General features: G+C 40.4%; 1 protein-coding gene across 2 annotated transcripts in view; it reads right to left on the minus strand.

Annotated features, from left to right (window-relative positions):
* Nucleotides 1-24,399, minus strand: part of LUZP2 (leucine zipper protein 2) — a 458,806-nt gene that overhangs the window by 145,243 nt on the left and 289,164 nt on the right. The window lies entirely within an intron of this gene.

Genomic DNA, 24,399 nt, shown 5'->3' on the forward strand with positions numbered 1-24,399 from the left:
TGAAAAGGTGTCTGACATCACTAGTTATCAGGAAAACAAAAAGCAAAAACACGTTATCACCTCACTCCTGCTAGGATGGTTACCATCAAAAAGAGAAGAGAAAACAAGTGTTGGCAAGGATGTGGAGAAAAGGGAACCCTGGTGCACTATCAAGGGGGATGTAAATTTGTTCAGGCACCATGGAAAACAGTATGGAAGTTCCTCAAGACATTAAAAGTAGAATTACCCTATGATCCAGCGATCCTACTTCTGGACATATACCCAAAGGAAATGAAAAGAGGATACTGAAATGACGTCTGCTCTCCCATGTAAATTGCACCGTTATTCACAATATCCAAGATACAGAAACAACCTAAGTAGTGAAGGTAGACACATACACACACAGGAGGCATATTATTCACCCATGAGAAAGAAGAAAAATCTCAGCATTTGCAACAATATAGATGGACATTGAAGACATTGTCCTAAGTGAGATGATAAGTCACAGAAAGACAAACACTGTATGGTACCTCTTATATGTGGAATCTGAAAAAGCTAACCCTGCAGAATCAGAGAATAGAATAGTGGCTACCAGGACCTAGGTGGTGGGGGAAATGGGGAGGTGTTGGCCAAAAGGTATCAAATTCGACTTAGAAGGTGAATGAGTTCTAGGGATCTAAGGCACAGCATTGTGGCTGTAGTTAGCAAACACTGTATCATATGCCTGAAAGTTGTAAGAGGAGTAGATCTTAAATGTTCTGACCACCAAAAAGGAACCATAATTATATGATAAGATGGAGGTATTAGCTAAAGCTATGATGGTAATTGCATTTTACAATATATAAATATATCGGGTCAACGTGATGCACACCTTACAAAACGTTATAGGTCAATCGCACCTCAGGAAATATGGGGAAATACCTGGATGCTGAGTATGTGTGCGTTTCAAACTATCATTTGTCGAATGCTTCTTTTGTGCCAGCTATCTTACAAATTATATAAGCTATTTCACTGAATCCTCACAGCAGCCCTACAAGGCCAACATTCTTAATTATCTCCATTTGTTTGTGTGTGTGTTTACTTACTTATTGAGAGAGAGGGAGGGAGAGAGCTTGCACAGGAGCAGGAAGAGGGGGAGAGATAGAGGGAGGAGAGAGAGAGACTCTTAAGCGGGTTCTATGCCCAGTGGACCCCGATGTGAGGCTTCATCTCACAAGATCATGACCTGAGCCGAAACCAAGAATTGGACACTGAAGCAACTGAGCCTCCCAGGTGCCCCTAATTATCTCCACTTTAGAAATGACAAACCAGAGACTTTACCCTTAGAGCAGTCGGGCAAAGTAAATTCGTGAAGTCATTAGGAAAGATCCGTTAATTCACTTTTAATTATTTTCGAGGATATCCTCAGCTATGCCCAGTTAAGACTTGAACACCTGCCACCATCTCTTTGCAATCCTGCTGGGAATTCCTGGCCCAAAAAAGTCATTCCATCCTAGGAACACAGTTGAGCAACTACAGCAATTGAGAGGAGATCTCCCTTTTTCTTGTCTTTAACTCTGTAGAACTGAATTCATGTTTTTTTTGTTGTTGTTGTTGTTGTTTTTTTTTTCGTCAGAGTTTTACCAACATTTCCTTAGGCCCAGGATTAAAAAAAAAAAGTGTTAGAACATATTTCCAGATTGAAAGAAAAATGGTGCAACTGCATACGACATACCAAGGCTGTGTCATTTAAAGCTAATGCCATTAACTTTAAAAATTGTTTTGTTCGGTCTCTGCTAGTCAGTCACCATTGCACAAATGATGACTAAAGGTCATCATCAATGCTTGCTAACAAGAATAAATTTGGATCTGGTTTATTATTTATGATTTAATTGAAGCTTGTCAAATATTGACTGCTGTCAGCAATTCCTTTTTAACATAGTACTAGGGAAGATCTGATGTTGTAGTTTGAGCCAGACAATAAAGTCATAAATTTCTAAGGAAGATGATTTATTTAATACTTGGGGTTGGGATCCCTGGGTGGCGCAGCGGTTTGGCGCCTGCCTTTGGCCCAGGGCGTGATCCTGGAGACCCGGGATCGAATCCCACGTCGGGCTCCCGGTGCATGGAGCCTGCTTCTCGCTCTGCCTCTCTCTCTCTCTCTCTCTCTCTCTCTCTCTCTGTGACTATCATGAATAAATAAATAAAATCTTTAAAAAAAAAAATACTTGGGGTTATCTGCCTGTGTCTCTGCCTCTCTCTATCTCTCTCTGTGTGACTATCATAAATAAATTTAAATAAAATAAAAATAAATAAAATAAACTTTAAAAAAAATACTTGGGGTTACTTTTTTCCTCCCAAGATTGCTGAGAAATATCCACCAGGTATGGCAGGGAGAAGAGACTTACCATTTGCTTCTGTGCTCCAAGCTTGCATAATTAGCCCTGTTGATGGCTTTATTACGTTGAATTGATTGGGTCATTAATAGGATAAAGACATTTTAACAGTACCATAAATCTGACTCCACTAATAAGGGATATGTCTTGTCACAGTGGAAAAGATCTAGTTTCTTCCTATGCCCCCAAGTCTACATTTCATACGTAATTCTGTATATGTATGTATCCATCAACAATAATTCATGCACTTTTCAAAAATGTGTGCTAATCCGGGTCTTTTCATTGCTGCTAGATCCAGGGGACAATTGCTGGTTCTTGTTTTTTCTTGTTTTATCATCAGCATTTGACAGGCGATCATTCCCTCTTCTCGAAATAGTCGGGGATTTTTTTCCACTTGTTTTATGAAATGCCTCACTCTTGCTTTTTTTTTTTTTTCCTTGCTCCCTCTTGCTTTTTAAAATTCTCCTTCAGTGGATACTGCTTCTCTGACATCTCAACTCTGGAGTAACTCACGGCTGAGTACTTCAACATTTTCTCTCTTTGCCCTCGCTACCTCCGTAATCTCATTTATGATCATGGCCTTAAACACAATCTTTCCAAGGTTTGCCAAATTTATATCTCCTGGCTTGACCTGTCTTCTCAACTCCCACGGCTACCTCGTCCATCACATGGCATCATCTCAAATCTCAGGTATCGAGAATTAGTGCCATCCTTTTCCCCATCCTTCTTCGCCAACGGTCTTTCCCTTCTTTAGTTAAGGATAAAGCCATCTTTCTGACTGTTCAAAGAACCTTGCAGTATTCTTGACTCTTGCCATTTCTGGCACGATGTGTGGAGGTCACCCAATACCTATAGTTGTCTTCATTATAAAATACATATTCAGCCTTAAAGGTTGCATCTGCATCCCTCTCTATTCTCTTTTTCAAGAACTCCTATTAGACACATATTTCAGACTGTCAATCTTTCTATCCATGTCTCTTAACCACACTCACACTTTCACACACACACACACACACACACACACTCACTCACATCTTTGAATTTGTATGAAATTCTAAGTCCTTAAATTATGTGGAGTCATCATTTGTCCGTACAAGAGTTTTTTCTCCCTAGAGTAGCTTTACTTTTATCTTAAATTATTTTAATGGCCATAAATCCAGACTTTTTCTTTCTCTTTCTTTTCAATCTTTGGACTCTTCAAAGTCACAGGCCATTTTCCTCCTTCAATATCAGATACAATGTTCTTTATAGAGAATGAACATAATAAAATTTGTACTGGATATTACACTCAACACCTGTAGCTATGTCATGGAGAAATATATAAGGGATGGATTTCACTTATTTACATTCTGATAATTCTCAAATTACATGCTTCTTTCATATCCATAGCTGAATCCAGCTGAATTAAGGATTCAGCTTAATAATAATCCTATTATTAAGGATAATAATCCTTAGTGTCGGACTCAACTTTGGATCTAGCAAACTAATAAAACAGGTGTCATATTTCTTAAATAAGAATATGTTTGGCTAGAAAGGCTTTAATTGAAAGGTTTTTTGTCAAAAACTACTATGCATTTTTATATGGTCTAGTCTACAATGTATGAAAAGCATAATTCTCCCATGAGGTCCAGCACGCTATAGATTAAGAACGATAAAAAAATAAAAATAAAAAAATAAAATAAAATAAAGAACTATATTAAGCTCCCCTCCCTACCAAAATAAAGTTTAAATTGTGGCTTCTGGAATAAGGAGAGAAAAAAAAGGCATTTAGAGATAGAAAGCACAGGTGCTTTAATATAAGTACATCAGGGGAAATATTGAAGATGGGAAGTTTTCCTTTCTTTTTTTTAAGATTTTTATTTATTTATTCATGAGAGAGAGAGAGGAAGAGACACAGGCAGAGAGAGAAGCAGGCTCCATGCAGGGAGCCCGATGGGTCATGCCCTGGGCTGAAGGCAGACGCTCAACCACTGAGCCACCCAGGTGCCCCCCCAAGAATCGGCACAATTCAAATGCTGTTTTACTTAAGGAAACAGTGTGATTAATATCATTCCATGCACTAGAATGTCACACTTTTTGTTACAGAGTAATCTGGATTTTACCTGACTTAATGAATAGAACAAACTGTGCTGAGCTAAGATCTTAGCACTGGTTCGATTGTTTCTTCTGGCTATCTGGGTGTCTGCACAAACCATGGCTGAGCCTGGCTACAACTGCTGGCAACCATTAATGATAACTGCTTCGTGCTTTCTATTAACCTAAAGAAGCTCAGATGGATCAATAGAAATTTTTGAATAAACTTTGATGCTTAAATCGCAATGTGCTTTACTTAGGGTCAAGTACACCTGCTGCCACCATTTTCTTAAGCACACATTTGCTCAGTCTTATCTGAAAGTGTGCTCACAAACCTTAAATAGCAAGTATTTTGCCAGTATCCTTTTCTAGTTATTTAAAGCTTAATAATCCTGCTACTGCAATTGCACTCCAAGTGATTGGGCATGCTGTGAGAAGAGTGACTGGTGGTGCTGTACAGACTTTCTCCTTTGAAAGGAAATTATGTCACTCTGAATTTTTTTGCATGCGGATGAGTATTTTGATCTGGATGAAACATCTGTGTTTAGAGTGCCTTCTGAATGGTATGGAGGAGGCAGCTGCTCATGTAATGATGCTGAAGCATTTCATGGCCAACTTGCCTCTCTCCATCTCAGGTTTGGGCTCTAGTGGTGTCAGAAATTTCACCATTAAAGCCAGAACCCTGGCTTTGACTTTATTCATTTTGTCATTTATTCATTTGTTCTTCAAATATTAAACAAGTGCTCCTGTAAGCCACATATGGCACGTACAGAGAGGTATTTACGTATAATATCCGATGCCCCACATCATGTGTCATTAGGTAATGACAGCAACGCGATACCACTACACTTCTATTAGAATGACAAAAACTCAAAACACTGACAGCACCAAATGCTTTTAAGGACATGGAACAACAGGAACGCTCATTACCGCTGGTGAGATTACAGACTTTGGAAGACAGTTTGGCAGTTTCTAATAAAACTTATAGGGGCCCTTACCATATGATCCGACAATAATGGCCTTCGGTATTTACTCAAAGGAATTCAAAACTTATATCCACAGCAAACCTGCACAAGGATGTTACAGCACTTTGATCCATAAATGCCAAAACTTGGAAATGACCAGGTGTTCTTCAGCAGGTGAGTGAATGAATAAACTGCAGTGCATGCAGAAAATGGACTATTAGCATTAAAGAGAAACAGCTATTAGGCAATAAAATAACAAAAGTGAACTTAAATGCACATCATCAGGTATAGGGAGTCAATCCGAAAAGGCTGTTTACTGTAAGATTCCAACTATACAACCTTCTGAAAAAATATATATAGAAACAGGAAAAAGTGCACTGTTTGCTGGGGGTTCAAGCAAAGGGGATGAATAAGTAGAGCACAGGGGATTTTTAGGGCAGTGAAACTAATCTCTATGAGACGGTGGCTCCGTGGGGTTACACACTGGTCCAAACCCATGATATACAACACCATGAGGGAACCCTAGAGTAAGCCACGGAGTTTGGGTGATAATGATGGTCAATGTAGGTTCATAAATGTTAACAAATGTGCCACTTTTGTGTAAGATGTTGACAGTGGAGGAGACTGTGGATCAATGAGGACATAGGATGTGTGGGAACTGTGTACTTTCCACTCAATTTTGACATAATCTTAAAAGTACCCCAAAGTACAAAACTATTAAAATAAATGAACCTGTCCAGAACTATTAAAAACAAAACGCCATCCGATCTTACAATCTATACAAAAATAGACTGAACTAATTCGTATATTTAGCATTTAAACCAAGTATTAATGGATGTCCCACAGAAATTATGTTTTTTTAATTAATTAATTTATTTATTTATGATAGTCACACAGAGAGAGAGAGGCAGAGACACAGGCAGAGGGAGAAGCAGGCTCCATGCACCGGGAGCCCGATGTGGGATTCGATCCCGGGTCTCCAGGATCGCGCCCTGGGCCAAAGGCAGGCGCTAAACCACTGCGCCACCCAGGGATCCCAGAAATTATGTTTTTTAAGGAAAATTATCAATATGATTGCATAAAGAAATGAATGTTAATAAAAAATGTTACAAATAACTTTATATGAGCACTGAGTGTTATACACAACTGATAACTTGCTAAACACTGAATAAAACAAAAGAAAACACAGCTTTATAATAAAACTACCTTAACTTGGATAAGGTGGCTTTGTATCTCAGAAAGCTCTTTGAAAGGTCCTAAAGTAGTGGCATAATAGCTAAGAACGTAAGATCTATTGAAATAATGGACTGTAAATCAGGGATCACAAATTAAGCTATAAATAGCCTTTCTATTGTTTGCTAAAGTAACTAAAAAATAATAGATAAGCACATTAAAAAGAGAATATTAATTCTTCTTCAAATTGACATATTTCCACAAATATACTCACTTTAATAAGTAAACTATATACAATTGATTGTATTTATATTCTTTAGTCTTTACAGATGTTTCATAAAAGCTGCTCAATGAAATTCCAATACGCCTATAGAAGCACTTTGGTTTATTGTAGATATCATTCGTGTCAGCAAACATTTCTTCCACTTTAGTTTTATATTTACATTGGAATTTTAAGTGATTCTTTTCATCATATGACTCCAAGTTTTGACTTCTGCTTCTAACAGAGTGGTCCCAGCAAAAGAGAATATGTATGTTGGGTAAATATTACTTACCTTTATCTGAATATTTGAAGCATTTAGCTTTAAAATCAAATTACTTTCAACTTTTTCTAGTTACTCTCCATTTTTCTCCCAAATACATAGTCAAATGCCTCAGCTTTGGCATTGAAGAACTCATGCAAAAGTACAGTATTGGTGCCCCTTCTGTACTCAAGACTCACCCATACTGTCCACGGAGAGATGATCAGATCTAGTTTTTTTGTTGTTGTTTTTTTTTTGTTTTTTTTGTTTTCTTTTTTCCCCATTGCATAAACTTCTCTTGCTAAGACATCTGTTCTAACCGTATTGCTTTTTTGGCTAAAACTCAGCCCCTTCCTTTCATCATTGCTAAATATCTTTATCCAAGAATAACTTTTATTGCCCTTAACTATAACCAAAATATCTCAGTTCATTGAAAAGCAATGTGATTGAACTTTAAATGCATTAACACATGGAAATGCATCAACTCATTAAAGACTTGACATGTCAGAACAGAAGTTATGATTATTCCAAATGATTAAACCCATGTAAGAGTAAAGTCATGAAGCTTACATGAGGTGAATCTCTTCAGCTCAGATGGCAAAGAAGAGACAGAGCCAAGATTCAAATCCACTGCTGGCCTCCATCAGCTAGCTCTCCGGTCTCCACGGCTCAGGCTTAGACAGAGCAGACCTCTGCCTACCCCCAAAGTACGGAACAACTCAGCTTAGGAAAAATTACCTCCTTTGAAGCAATTATATGGCAATAATTATATGGCATGGCAGCCCTACAAAGCACATTCTACGACACAGAAACGTCTGAGGGGACATGTGGCTGCCGAGGATAGTGTTGCACTAAGGAAGGAAGGAAGGAACGAAGGAAGGGAGGAAGGGAAACTTCCTGTCAAAGACAAAAGCAAAAACAAAGACAAAGACAAAAACAAAGACAAAAGAAACAAAAATCTGAAGCAGCTAAGAAAAATGTCCAGCACCAAAGTCTCATAGAGTTAAGATACTAAACAAGATAAAGTCTTTACCACCTATGATTTTATCATCTAATAATCCCTGTGTATAGAGAGAACGAGAGGAACCCTACAACCTCGACAGCCACACAGAAATGGGTTGTTTCCGTACCAAACGTTATCAGGAACTGCCTATCAGCCAGTGGGTCTCAAAATACGTTTTCTGGACCGGCAACACAAGCACCACCTGGGTACTTACTAGAGATGCAAGTTCGTAGGCCCCAAACTGTCCTTAACCTACTGAACCAGAAGCTCCGGGAGCAGGGCCTGGCCCGTCCGCCGCTCATTTAGGCTTGCGGAGCCCTGCTGCAAGCTAGTGTAATAATGTAATAATTTGCCCCAGATTTACACAGACGAGTCTGAGCGTCGTTGGTGAACATTACCATGTCCTGGTGTTATGCTCCCAGCTACATAAAATCCGTCTGGTTCACACCACTGACGCCACTGGTTTTAAGTGAACTGCTCCCACTCTTTCAGCTCCAGCACTGCACCCCGAGTGACTGTAAACACGACAGGTTACCTAACGCACGGCCACCTTCAGACCCCACTCCAGTAGCCCCGCGGGGCAGCCTTCCCCAGCCTGGCAAAGGGCACCCACCGAGCTCTCTGGGTGCAGTGCTGTGACGGGGCCACTTCTCATGATGATGCCAATACGATTCGAAAAGCCCTTAGCGTAAACCTTGCACCGTAGCCCCCTCATGCGTGACCAATCAGTCATCTAAGTAACCTAACCAAGATGCACTCTCACAGCCATCCCCTGGGGATGCCGTAAGGGCCCCGGACGTCAGCACTGCTCCTGTTTGACTCGCATTTACGCTTCCTCCCCAGCTCAGCAGGGCTCTGACACCAAATGACACCCGGCACGTGTTTTCCACGCAAGGTTTTTTGGCCTGGAGTTCACTCAAGTCTCTCTTAAAGCCTAGAATTGGGGGTAGATTTTTTTTTTTCCTCTGAGTCACCCTACCAACCTTAGCCTAGAATTATCTTTATCATAGAACTGATGGCTTAGTAACTAAGGATCTAATAATTACAAATGAACAATCAAAATACGTATAAGACTGTTCACTTGCACAGTTGTAGGCATTTCGTCGTGCATCGTACATGCGGATTTCGCTCTTGTGGCTCTTCTGCTAGCTTTATGGTGCAGGGATGTGCATTTTGTCAGTGAAAGGCTGTGCATTTCACACTCTACTACTGCACTGTCCTACCCCTGGGTGAGCATTGGAAACTTTGATTAGTTTGAACCAACTGGGTTCCGCTCTGTGTGAAAGAGATGCAGAATAACAGAATCCTAAATAAGATAGAAGTTCTTTCTTTCCCTGACGTTTCTGAGATAAAAGTCACAATGCTAAGAGCCAGGCTCCTCCTCACTGGATGTGTCGCCACCTCCTTGGTGTTGCCCTCGCCTGTTTGGTCCTTTACGTCTACATTTCCACTATCAAAGAAGGGGCAAAGAAAATAGAGGAGAGTAAATGCTTTTCCTTTATGGATACAGACTGACAGGTGCTCACATCTCTTCTGTTTATAGAACAATGGACCGAACTAGGCACCTGGCCCCAGCAAGCTGCAAAGGAGGCTGGAAAATGTTTATTCTGGATGTTCATTTGCTTCAATGAAAGTGGGCTCTTGTTTCAGAACAGAGAGAACAGCTATTTCTGGAGAACTGTTGACCTTTGCCACATTTGCCTGGTTAATTAGCAGAACACATGAAAAGCAGCTTTTTCAGCTGACAGCATTAGTCCACCTACGGCCTGCCCTATACTCTATGAGTCTGCAGAAATTGACTGATTATGAATTTTGGTCCTTGTTCCCGAGCCACTTGTGACCGATCTAATGAGAAAGCAAGCATCAGAGATAAAGGATTTATTTCAGATTTCTCACACAGGAGTCCTCAAATCACCTTCAGAATTACCTTAGGTATTTAATTTATTTATTGTTTTTTAAAGATTTTATTTATTTATTTATGATAGACATAGAGAGACCCGGAGAGAGAGGCAGAGACACAGGCAGAGGGAGAAGCAGGCTCCATGCAGGGAGCCCGACGTGAGACTCGATCCCAGGACTCTAGATCAGGCTCTGGGCCAAAGGCAGGAGCTGAACCACTGAGCCACCCAGGGATCCCCCCAGGTATTTAATTTTAAATCAGAATCCTGGTTCCCGCCAGTTGGTAAATCAGAGTTTCTGGTACCATGGCCCAGGAAGCTCCATTTTAGCATTACCCCCAGAAGGGTCTTACGCACATTAAACTTTAAAACCACTGCAGAGTGAGAGGAAGAAATGGCTAGATTTTAAACTGAGTGTGGGGAATCTCTCTGTCTTATCTTATGCCCTCCCGTTGCTAATGTTCTTCTGCAACATCTACAGGTTGGTCTTTCTATACTTACTAATCCCTGGCAGGTGTTAGAGCTCAAATGTTATAGAAGAAATGCAGATAGCATCACTAAAAAGGGTTAAATTTTCACATTCTCCTATACAAGCTTTCTGCCAACCTTGGAGGTAGCTGGCAAGATGTAGTATTCCTGTTTAACAAACAAGGAAACTTACTGACACTCAGGTCAAGAAACTTGCCCAAAGCTACATGGCTCTTAAGAGGCGCAGGCGGGTTAACCTCTTTACCTGAGCACAGGCCCTGTGCTCATTTTCACCTTCTTGCAACTGTCTCCCAAATAATGAGAAGGTGGAGGGCATGACCCCAAACATGACCCCACGGTGGTTTCAGCTTTATCACCTTTGACCAAACCATGAGGATGTTTATTTTGATACCTTGGCCCTTAGTGCCTGCAATTTATTCCAACTAGAAGAACTACTTAGCGATTTTCAATGTTGAAGGTAATATCTAAGGTCAAAGGGTTTTCCTGGGGGAAGAGAGAGGGAAGTAATACTAACTGGCTGCCCAAAGCACGAATTTAGGCTCCTCACATAATATGGATACAATAACTTACGTTCTGAAGACCAAAGATTTGGTCACTCCATCATTCTGATTTATCTTATGCTGGGCTTATAGTGTATAAATGGCTAATGATCCTGCATGTATCTTTATATTCTTCTAATTACGCTCAACAATGTAAAACATACGCACTACTTGAAGGAGTTATGAATAGATGTAGGATTTTAAAATCACTAGTGCTATTTCACTTTGAAAATTTGGAAAGACCTGCAGCTGATACACGTCTTGTGCCCACATCTGATTCCTCTCGTGCCATGCCTGCTGTGAGCGTGTGCTTTTAGCCTAGCACTGGGGTTTTAAAGCATCAGAGTCTGTGAATGAACTGTCATCACATCTGTCTTAATTGCGTTTCCATCTGCTCATGTGGTGTGCACCTGGACTTGGCTGATTAGACAAGAACGACGCAAAGACTCTTCTAATACTATTCTCCTTATGGTCAAAACTGAGACTTTTTTCACTTTTTATTTGATGGAGTGTAAGATAGGGGAAAAAGAATGAAACAGAGTTCACCAGACATGTTTTATTTAGTCCTGGGGCTCCTATTTATAACTGTCGCCCCAGACATAACTTGCACTGTGCCATTTCTACACCTCAGTTTCTCCATCTGTAATTACGTCTGCCTTTTTGTTGTGGGAGAACAAAAGGATGCAGTGAATGTGCAAGTGCTTTGTAAATAGCACAAATGCAATTCTGCATATGCCATATATTCTTATGTCACTGAAATTGAAGCATAAACTAAAACTTACGGCGTGCAGGATTCTCCAAAAATATGGGGTTTCCTGGTTGATTGAAAAAAAAACCATATTTGCCTCTCCTGCTTCCATATGCTTAAAGTATTCTCCATTTTGGTGAGTATAAAATCGGGATCAAAACATTCAGGAAGAGAGGATTTGGGAAGATTTGATAGATAATTAACATTTTCAATATGCTTTTTAATCTTCCAAAATGTTTTATTCTCTTCAAATGGTGTAGTAGATGCACTACTGAGCTGCTACAGCCAGGGCAGGGAACAAAACGCTTAGATTAAGGAGGACAGCTGAGACTGCAGCAAATACTGCATGAAATCATCCCAGATGGATATAAGTACCCATCATTAGGAGCAAACACCGTGCAAAGCATATTAGAAGGAACAAACCTCCTTCAGAATTCTGCTGAATTAGACTAGCCCTGGTAGGGAAAGTGAATTTTCAGTAAGTGTGAATAAACACCAAGGAAGCCTGTAAATGATAACAACTCATTTACATGTCAAAAAATTGACCCTCCCATGCAGATGTAGAGAAAGATAGTGTCTGAACATATGAAAAGGAACACACGAAAGGGAATGGGAACAACCTGGATATTTATTATGACAAGGAGGGAAAAGGTTCAGAGGGGGAAGAAGGGACCTGGGATAAGAAGAGGAAAGGAGAGGAGGAGGTGGTGGAGGGGAAGAGACACAGGAAAAGGAGATACACGGAAGGCCAGGATCAGATGCAATTAATAGAACGTCCAGATTTCCATCACTTCCTTAATAAGGTAAGATTAGGAATAAAAAGACAATTGTTAGGTAGAGCTGTGTATCGTTATAGTTCAGGAAAATCACTTCCTATAGTAACTCCATGGCACATTGCACATAAAGCTCACCCCAAGATGTAGGTCGGTTATTCTCAAAGAAATGTTCACATTCACTGGATAAAGTTCTAAGTTAAATAATTTCTCCAGACGCTATTAAACTACTGTTAATATGAGTTCTAATTCTAAGGAATATTAGCTCTATACAATAGTAACAGTGACAACATTAAAAACAATTCTGTGATTAAATACATTTGAGGAGCATTGTTCCTTGAGGCAGGACATCTCTGGAACTGGTGTGAAGAGAGCCTTATGAGTCTGCAGGGCAGACTAGAGGTCATGGTATTTCTAGTGGAACTCAGACACCCCTGAAAAGTGTTTCTGACAATTAAAATCAAGACTGAAGTGCCTAGGGGTATAAATTAAGGCTGACACCACGACTTATAGAATGGATGGTTTCTGGAGTCAAGTATACATGATGACTGGTTGATGGTGGCAGATTGATAGGAGTGATAACGAAATTTCAAGAGACTAATTATAGCCAAGTATCAGTGACTTAAGGTCATTAATCAACCATTTTCATAGAAGAAATTATGGTGGTTGACAACCTCATTAGTAATCAACATAATTCAAATTTGGAAGAGATAACATTTTTACGTATCAAATTTGTTTTCAAAAATTTAAAGAGAATATGAAGCACTTAGTAAGAGAAGGAAAGTAAAAGTATAATGGAGGGGTATTTTTAAAATACTAATAAAAAAGAAAATAAATTTACATAGCCCCCTTGGGAAATAATTTGACAGTATATTTATCTATCTTAAGATTCTTATTGCATTGTAACTCCGTGTTACCATTTAAGAATGAACCTAAAAGTAATACAAGAAAAAAAAAAAGTACCAGGCAAAAAGTCGTTCATCGTTCAATATTTTATAATAATACGAAACACGAGAGTAACATAAATGTTTTCCAGAAGAGATGGCTAATTGAATAAGTAGACATTCAACTCATGGCTAATTTATCTCCTCATTGTTTCTCTTACCTTTACAGTGTAAGCTGAGACACCAGCAGAGAACAACAGCTGCTGGATTTCTTACCAAGAAAAAGATCAAGATAAAAACTCCAATGAAATGAATCTCTGTTTTCAATAAAAGATATTAGCCAAGACAATCCCCTTAAGACTTTGCATAACTGCTAGTCTGTAACAGATTAAAACAGACCAAATTTCAATTTTTGAGTTAACAGCATCAAAAGCACAGAGATTTTAGAATACTTTGTGCCGGGGTGGGGATAGATGTTGTTGTAAGTTTCTTCACTCCAATCTCTATTCCAAAACCAGGGAATTACACCTTGAAGATACAGGTTACTTGCAAGTAAGAGAAACAATGCTTGCTACCTTACAGGAAATACTCGTGTATGTGCGTACGTATGTATGCATATTGCCTACCTATCTATCGATCTATCATCTATCATCTATCTATCATCATCATCATCACCATCATCATCCATCTATCCATCTATCCATCTATGTTATGCTGCCAGCCTGAATTTATCCCCTCTGGGCACTACTTCAGTCTTGATTTTAATTGTCAAAAAGGCTTGCCCAGGGAGCCTGAGCTCCGCCAGAAGTACTATGGCGTCTAGCCTGCAAGCTCTCTTTACATTATATGTATATGAATCAACTGCTGTACTCAAAGATTTTGGAGGTATAGGATGCCTGGAAAACAAGCATTAGAAAATAGGCAGGACAACTCCGCAGAGACAATAACGAAGATTGAACTGCAGCTACTCTTAACGGGCCTTCTAAAATATTCTCTAAGCATTCAGAATCCTGACAGAAAATGCATGGTCAGGGTCAGGTAGGATGGTCATGCAAGAAGGCAGGTAACAGAAGGGTCCGACCTCCCTCAGCTCCTGTAAACAGATGGCCACGGAAGGAGGCACTAAGGCTAAAATCAAAAGAAAATACTCCCGGATGGGACAATAAGATGCTAATAGTAAAAGGGTATTGGTTGGAGGTTCTAAAGCCAGAAATTGGCAAAATTTGCTACCATCACCTCCAGGGTCACTTTGTACTCAACCAAGGGCAATCACAAAAACCATGCAATAAAAATTCTATTCACAGGACCATGTTCTTTATAACAGCAATACAAGCTCTCCTCCCCTTGTTAGGGGTTCCCAGGTCACTCCCATCTGAGACTAGTATCTACTGAGTCGTGCTTACGTGACTTTCCAGATAATTCTATTTAAGCTGCTCTTTCTATCAGGTCTCACCTGCTTGTACTTAATTTATCACTCAATGCCTTTTGGATCATTTTCTCTGGCTTCTGCTTGGCTGTCTCACCACAAATGACAGTCACTGAGTCCAAGATGCCATTGTCTTTTAAGAGGAGACACGGTCCTCTCATCCTTCTTCTCCAATTGACTAGCAAGTTCTCAGTGTGATTTTGCTGCTTATGCTTAGGATATCCAATGCCTCCTCCTACCCCTGACGTCAGTTAACAATTCTAAAAATATCTGTAAAGGGAATTCCCCCAAAGAGATATCTCCAGATATCTGCGTATCTGGAATACACAGATAGATAGATTGTGCCTCGATCTCCCTTTTAATTCTACCCAATTCCAGAAGCATTTACAGAGATGCCACTGTATAGCAGACTTTCTGATTGCAGCTGGGATAAGAATGAGGCCTTCCACCTGCCTTCAATGCATAATACCTTGAGAGATACAGACATAGACTGAACAAGCTGTACTACTGACATGGTAAATGCTATCTATTGATATCCACTACGTTTTATGGAATCCAGGGGAGGGAGAATTGGCATTTCTGGGAGGCTGAGAAGGTCTCTCTCCCTCTCCCTCTCTCTCTCAAATACACGCAGAGGCATACATAATCCAATTATAACCTAATTGATGTCTAATCTTGCCTGAGCAAGCAGGAAGCCTGGACCTTTAACTCAGGCTAGCACTGAAGCTGTAACTAAGCATTGAACAGAGAGAACCAGAAGGAAATTTAGAAAAAAAAAATGTGCAGCCTGGACAGTAGTGGCTCAGGGAATAAGAAGTCATGTGAACTGTGAAGTCTGATTAGGGAAGCAGAATGTGAGGAGGGGTAAATGCTTTGAGGCAACAATAGGAGGAAGGAATAGCTTTCTAGAATGATATACAGTCTACCTTAAATAATGATTTAAAAAAAATTAAATTCAAAGAGTCCAAATCATTTGCTTCTTCTTTCCTTGTCCCTTTAAATGTCCCTGATGTGTCCATCCAGCACAGGCTGCGGAGTATACGCAGCAGGTCTGGTGGGGCTCAAGGCTCTGGGCCTGGGATTATCCGAAGCCACCTCCCATCCCTGCCAGCTCTCATCTCCCCCTTGGATGACAGGACCTCCCTCATTCACCCTCAATGTCTTTTACCATGCTTTTCTAGGAATTCTCTTAGCCCCGTGGAATTATATATATATTCTAGGTTTCTTTTTAATTATCCCTCATGTTCTTCTTCAGAAATTGTCATAAACACTTTAAATTTAAAAAAAAAAAAAAAAAACTTTTTTCACTAAATATGTGCTATAGGCAAATTGACCAGGCCAGGGGGTTGTACATCCACTTTCATGAAGATTTCTCAATAGCTATGCAAGGTAGATTAAACCATTCTACTTTGGAAATGAGGAAAAAAATGTATTAACAAAAACAAAACCAAGAAGTACAAGAACAGTAGTTAACAAGGTCTTAGACGCTTCTCCCACCGAACTCCTGGGAGTTTTGACAATCTCATTTTTTCTTTCTCTCTCTCTCTCTCTCTCTCTCTCTCTCTTTTAAAGGTTTCATTTATTTATTTGGGAGAGGGAGAGAGAGCACGTGCACACACAAAGGAGTGTGGGAACCTGCAGACGGGGCAGGGGGTGGGGCAGACGGGGAGGGAGAAGCAGGGAGCCCCAGGCAGACCCCTGGGACCATGGCCTGAGCTGAAGGCAGACACCCAGGTGCCCCAACAACCTCATTTCCTTAACTAATGTGGGTATTGCTCAAGCACTAGAACTGTATTTCTGCCATTTCCTCACAATCTACACTTCTGTATTCACTGCCTGAAATCCTACAACACCTAACGGAAGTGTGACCACTTCTGTGAATCCTTCCTGGATTTCCAAAGACCCTCCCAATGACTGTGTCAATTTTACCATGTGACCTGTTATGCTCACGGACACATCCATTCTCATCTGCACGGTTATGCCCGTAAAAGTGAGGGAGGGGCTTCCTTTGGCTCCAGCCCTGTCTGCGTGTGGCACACTCAGCATGTGATAAGCATTCTCTATCACATCTCCCCTTTCAAGTAGATTTTACGGGGAGAAAAAAAAAAATGTGGCTTATGTATGTTACTAAATGGATCATTAAATTTGGCAGATGTCACTTTGCTTCTAAAAGAAACTCTTGAACAGTTTCCCGTTAGAACATCTTATTCCAGGCTTGTTGTCATGGCCAACAGAATAATAAGAGAGCTACATGGGCTTCAGCAAGAAATATGGCTAATTCCCTTCCCTGATGGGGTAGTTATGCAGAAAATTGCCCTCCAAAGGAATGTGCAGTGCTTCCTGTGAGGCAGGTATTGTGAGGAGCTCTTGAGTCTTATGGGGATGTTAGGGGAGGAAAGGGGATGAAGGAATGTTCATATTTAAGGTAGATTAAAGGGATCCCTGGGTGGCGCAGCGGTTTGGCGCCTGCCTTTGGCCCAGGGCGCAATCCTGGAGACCCGGGATCGAATCCCACATCAGGCTCCCGGTGCATGGAGCCTGCTTCTCCCTCTGCCTGTGTCTCTGCCTCTCTCTCTCTCTCTGTGACTATCATAAATAAATAAAAATTAAAAAAAAAAAGGTAGATTAAATTATTCTACTTAGGAAATGGGAAAGAAAATGTAGGTAATAACAACAACAATAGAGAAACAGTAGTTAATATCGACTAAGCGCTTCTAAGTACTGGGGATTTTGCTGAACATCTAATGGCAGGTGTGAGATGACATTACCTCACGGAGTGAACCCGGATCTTTGAAGTCACAAAAGTAGTGTGGGACATAGCTGCAACAGTAACAGACCCAGCCTGTCCTGACTCCAAAAGCCTTGCTTTTTTACCACCAGGCTATGATCCAGCCTGAGTGTGAGGTCCACCTCCGCATTGTGCATCATCACATTTCCCAGCAGAAGCACCTGACACCTTGAAGGAACAGATGTGGAGTAAGAGGAAAGAGATAGCTCACTGAGTGCCAAGTGCTTGTGTCCCAAGTCTCGTCCCACTGGTGGTATCCAGCTGTGGGAGTCTCAGTAAGTCTACAAGTCTCGGAGCATCAACTTTTAAAATGAAACACAGTGGACATCTTGTTGTTCCTCGATCCCACACCCAGTTCTGTTTCTTGTGGAACAGCCCTAATTATGGACCGAGGTGCACATCTGCATGACGGTCATTCTCCCCGCCTCGAGAAGTGGCCCTTGTGAACCCGCCTGCACCAGTTCACCGGCCTCACAGCTCTGGTCAGTGGGACAGGTTTAGGTGCCCTGTGCTTCCATCGCTGTGAATCTCCCACCTTGTGCTAAGAAGGGTGATTGCTCCTTTCCACTAACATCGGATGTAGGAGAACTCATTGCCTGCGTTGCTGGCCAACGACCTGTGGCCTGGAAGACCGAACCTGCCTCGGGATGGGGTCACCACGCAAAAAGCTGAGCCCAGAAAAGGAGGGAGAGAAACTGGTCCCAGCAAGATCACGGGACCCTGTAGGGCTAGTTGAGCCTAAAAACAATTTATCCAAAATTGATTCTCACAATCCTTATCTTTTTTTTTTTTTTCTTTTTGGGTCTTGGTTTTCTGTCAAAACCAAAAACACTGTAAATACTAGAAGTATATTTATATGCACATAGTCTCTTTGAGCCCAAAATTCTGTCATTTCCTTGACATGAAAATTTTAAAGGCAAATTTGGCTTTTCATTATACACTTCTCCATGTGAAAAATCTACATTCTTCAGGAAGATATAATAAAGCTGGCTTCATAGGACTTCGAACATGTACACCAGGCTTAGCATAATGCCCAGCACATGAAAACTGCATTATGTAGTCCTCTTACTGCGATTATGGAACGAACATTTGAAGCTCATTGATTCCCTTTCCTAATTACCATATGTGCGAATAAAGTTAGAAAATTAGCGTATGACACAGTCTTTCCTGACCCCAGCTCCCTCTAAGTTATCTATTCGCACATCGACATTTTTTAACTGAAATGAGTTCTTAATTTTTTCATTCAGATAATAATTTTGTTAACAATTGTAACTGTTGCTCAGTTGTCTTAAAATAGTCTTAGACAACTTAGATGCATCGTCACTCTGAAATTCAAATTCCTGGCATCTTGGGTAAGTAACCTTTAAGAGTCTTCGTCCACTTAGGTGTACAAAGCAAGGAGACCAGCAATGCCTACTTCCTAGGGTTCAATGAGGAATGAACAGATTTTTTAAACATTTTGAGATGTAATTTGCATATCATAAAGTTCAAGCTTCTGAAGGGCACGATTCACTGGTTTTTAGTTGATTAACAGAGTTGAATAAATCTTACCAGTAGCGAATTCTAGACTGTTTTATCACCCCTCAAAAAGCTTCTGTACTCATTAGCAGTCACCTTCCATTCCCTTTTGTTCTCTAATCCCTGGAAATTTCTAACCTACCTTCTGTCTGCATGGATTGGCCTATTCTGGAGATTTCATATGAAGGGAAACATACAATATGTGACCTTTTGTTACTGGCTTCTTTCACTTGGCATCATATTTTCAATGTTCACCCATGTTTTAGTATGTATCAGACTTCATTCCTTTCTATTGCCAAATGATATTTTATAGATATGCTGCATTTTACCTATTCATCGGCTGACGAGCATTTGGCTTGTTTCCACACTTTCAAGCTATTATGGAAAATGACACTATGAATATTCATAATTCATGTACAAGTTCTGATATAGATATGGGTTTTTATTTCTCTTGGGTATATATTTAGGAATGGAATTATTCAACCATATGGTCATTCTATGTTTAACATTTTGAGGAATGACCAAACTCTTTTCCAAACTAGCTATACAATTTTACCTTCCCACTAGCCATTGCCCCACATCCTTGCACACATGATAATTTTATGTGTCAGTTTGACTGAGCTAAGGGATTCCAGCTAGATATAAAATATTGTGTGTATGTGTGTGTGTGTGTGTGTGTGTGTGTGTGTCTAAAAGAGATAAGCATTTGAATCAGTAGACAGGATAAAGAAGATTGACCTCAACAGGGTGGGTGATCATCAACCAATCTGCTGAAGGCTTGAATAGAAAAGGATGAGGAAGAGGGGATTCACTTCCTCTGCTTAAGCTAAGACATCCATCTTCTACTACCTTCTGACCTCGGTGCTCCCACTTCTCAGGCATTTAGGTGCAGAGTGGCATATGTGGGATACATGCCATTGCTCCTACCCCTGTTCTCTCCCCTAATTCTCAGGCCTTTGGATTCAGGTTTAGACTATCCATTGGCTCCCCTGGTGCCCAAGCCTTGGGATTTGAACTCAATTATACCACTGGCTTTCCTGGTTCTCCAGTTTGCAGACTACAGATCCGGGGACTTCTAGGCTTCCAAAATCACCGACTCCTATAATAAATATCTATACAGATAGCTAGATATTTCTGATACGTAGGTAGGTAGGTAGGTAGGTAGGTAGGTAGAGACGTAGAAAGGAGTTGGTTTATATCATTTTATTTATTCTTAGCTCTGTTTCTCTGGAGAACCCTAATATACATACAGTTAGTGTTATTGGATTTAAAAAAAGTTAGCCATAATCATGTTTCTGGGTGGTCTCTAAATGTTTTCCAGTTTCATTGAGATTAATTGATAAATAATGTTGTGCAAGTTTAAGGTGATTTGATAAACATATATGGTATTAAATGATTATTACCACAATAAGCTAACACTGCCATCACCTCACGTAACTGCTTTTTTTGTGTGTGTGGTGAGAGCATCTGAGATCTCTCTTAGCAGCTTTCAAGTATTCAGTACAGTATGCTTAACTATGATCACCATGCTGTGTATTAGACCCCCAGAATTTATTCACTTTATAACTGGAAGGCTTTATTCTTTGACCAACATCTCCTCAGTTCCCTCTCCTCCCAGCCTCTGACAACCACCATTTCTACTATAAGCTTTTTTAGGTTCCACATACAAGTGGCATCCTGTTAGTTTTAGCATGTTCTATTTATATGTTTTTCACTATCTAAAAAAAAAATTCCTTTTGATTTCTTCTTTAACCCATCGGTTGTTCAGGAGTGTGTTGTTTAATTTCCACATATTTATGAAATTTTGTTTTTCTTTTGTTATAAATTCCTAGTTACACGCCATTGTGTTCACAAACAAATGATATGATTTCAACCTTCTTAAATATGTAAAGACTTGTTTTGTGAGATAATACATGAGCTATCCTAGAGAATGCTCTATGTGCACTTGAGAAGAATGTGTAGTCTGGCTGTTGGCTGGAATGTTCCGTAAATGCCTGTCAAGTCCATTTGGTCTAAAGTATAACTCAAGGGGATCCCTGGGTGGCTCAGTGGTTTAGCGCCTGCTTAGAGCCCAGGGCGTGATCCTGGGGTCCCGGGATCGAGTCCCACGTCGGGCTCCCGGCATGGAGCCTGCTTCTCCCTCTGCCTGTGTCTCTGCCTCTCTCTCTCTGTCTCTCTCATGAATAAATAAATAAAATCTTTAAAATAAATAAATAAATAAATAAATAAATAAATAAATAAATAAATAAAATATAACTCAAGCCCAATGTTTTCTTACTGATTTTCTGCTTAGATAATCTAACCTTTGTTGAAAGTGAGGTATGAAGCTTCCTTACTAATACCGTACTGTTGTATCTCTCTTCAGGGGTATTTGCTTAATATATTTAATGTTGTATTCCTTACATTTTTTTCATTGCTGTCTTCACATTTGAAGAAGCGGTCATTTCCTCTGTTCTATACCGACTGGGTTTGCAGAGAAATACCTTCGGTCAACTGTGCTAAGGATTCTAAAATCCAGACATTTTCTATGAGTACGCCCCACACTTCTGTTCCCTCTTGTGTCAGAATTCTTAAGTTTGCATGCCTTCTCTTGATCCTGCGGGGCCTGGCCAAGTGCTTGGCAGCCTCCCTTTTGCTTTCTTGAGGTCAACGTGAAGGCTCAACTTTGTGGTTTCTCCCAGACCTGCAGAGTCGGGCTGACTTTCTGTGAGGCACTCCCAGGGGCTTGTCCCCAGGGACTCTCATTTCCCTGATGGAGTATGTGATGCAGCTAGTCCTAGCCGAGTCCTCTCGAGCCGCCTGGAGCTCTATCATCTACTGTCCCATCTGTTTCCCATCCCTGTCACACAGCACACCTCAGTATTCTGAGTGGGGCTAGAAAGAGGTGAGCCTTTGAGCAGTGTCTTGCACAGCTGGGGACTCCCAGCATGCACTCACATGCTTTCACTTCCCAAAATGGAAGAAACCATGGCCTGAGATGACGTTTCTGGGCAATGAGCTAAGCATCTTGGCAGAGCAGTGACCTCTTACCCTCTTCAGTGTATCCAACTTCTGATATTTTTTTCTTTAATAGTGTCTAGAACTTCTTTGCTAGACTCCTGAACTTCCACAATGATCTCTTGTCCATGATTAATTGTCTATATCTGTGTTCTTTTTGGAGATGATGGTAAAACACTCTTATTCCACCATGAGGATGACATCAGTCTCCTCCTCCATATGGTTTTGATTTGCATTTAATACATATTTTAAATGTCCTTATTGGTAATTTCCTTATTTTCTTTGAGGTAATGGGTATCCTTTGCTCATTTTTAACTGAGTTATTTATATTTTCATTATTGGGGTGAGAGAGGTCTTTATATATCCTGGATATAAGTCCTTTATGATAGGAGTTGGAATAGTCTCCCCATTCTGCAGGTTGTTTTCTCACTTTCTCTATTGTATCACTTGAAGCAAAAACATTTTCAATTTTGAGTAAGTCCAATTCATCTATTTTTCTTTTTTCACTTCTGCTTCTGTGCTACATCTATGAAACCATGATCTAAACCACGGTCACAAATATTCACTTATGTTTCCTTTGACTTTTTTTTTTTTTAGTTTTAGTTCTTATATGCACATTTATGATCCATTTGACATAATTTTTGTATGTGACCTAGCTAGGAGGTATTGAGTAATCCTTTTCAGTGTAAAAAGAATGCCAGGTTTGAGATTCATGAATAACGATGAGCCATCATAATAAGTTGGAAGACAAACTTCCTATATGCCCACTGTGGGAAGTCCCTCAAGCTTCATTCACATCTATCACAAACATGGTACATTTAACAACTGTCGGCCTGAGACCACACAAATCTTTGAACATGGAGTACCATTAAAATCCGTACCAAGTGCATTTTTTTCTGAAATCATTTACTTGTAGAATGTAATTAGTGTCTTCTTTTGATCATTATATCTTTAACCTCAAGTGACCTTCTTTCCCAATTTTTCCAATTAAAGCCCCACCTATTGGTTCACATTATTTTTTTTAAGATTTTATTTATTTATTCATGAGAGACAGAGAGTAAGAGAGAGGCAGAGACACAGGCAGAGGGAGAAGCAGGCTCCATGCAGGGAGCCCGACGTGGGACTCAATCCCGGACACCAGGATCACGCCCCGGGCCAAAGGCAGGCTCCAAACCGCTGAGCCACCCAGGGATCCCCTATTGTTTCACTTTAAAAAATGTCTTAAGTGCCTACTCTGTGCCAAAACACTTTTCATCATCAGCTAAAGATGAAAAGTAGGGTACTGAATGAGACGAGTAGGGGAGACAGGGTGTTCAGGAAAAGTAATATGTGGCAATCAACCGCGGTAACGTGTATAATAAAAGTGCATTCAGAGATAGTGATTTAGGACAAAGAGTAATTCATTCTGTTGAACCTAATTTCCTCCCCTTCCAATATTCATCTAGGCCTTCACGAACTTTGTTTTATTTGAATTATAATAGCATGTGTAGGTACTGATCATCTGTGCTATGCAGTTCTGAAGATAATTAGCTGGAGGGAAGAAGGCAGTGAGACACGAGTACAAGCACAGAGGTAGTACTAAGTGTAAAGTGCTAGAACACAGTAACCGGTGTCTGCACAGAGCTACCCCAGAACACCTGGGGCTCATTGGAATTAACCGTGTTCCTGGCCAACTAGTGAGCTAAGCGTGGAGGTAGACACAGAACACCTCAGCAGACTAATAACAAGCCACAGAACTGTGAGGGAACTCAGCCCTGATGTGTCCTGTCTCCCAAGAACACTGCATTTCAAAATGGAAGTGAAGTAAGTCAAAGAACAAAGCCCCAAATACGGAAGGTGCGGACACGAGGCTTAGAAAATTCTATTTATTCTTTATATATTTTTTTGTTGCTGTTTTCTGTCTACCGCCCTCCCTCAAATAGCACCAGCTCAGCAGCACTCAACACCTTGTCTTGCTCCCCGTAGGAACATCCTTCCATCCTGAGGATTACACTGGTCATGAAGAGTCATTATCATTCGAAAGGCAAGGGATGTAGCAATATTTTCTCTCTTTATATGATCATTTAAGTTCTTTGCAGTTGGCAACAGCTTTTTCATTTTTCCAAATGCTCCTTTTGAGACAGCCAACACAGGTACATACACAGAGCAATGTGACAGTATTTTACATTCCATTTTCTCTAGGTGTGATGATAGCAACTTCTTAGGAACTTTCTCCCCTGGTGAGAAAGGACACCTTTGTCTTAGCAGTTA

Source organism: Canis lupus, chromosome 23 (assembly GCF_048164855.1).
Source record: "Canis lupus baileyi chromosome 23, mCanLup2.hap1, whole genome shotgun sequence".
NCBI lineage: Eukaryota > Metazoa > Chordata > Mammalia > Carnivora > Canidae > Canis > Canis lupus.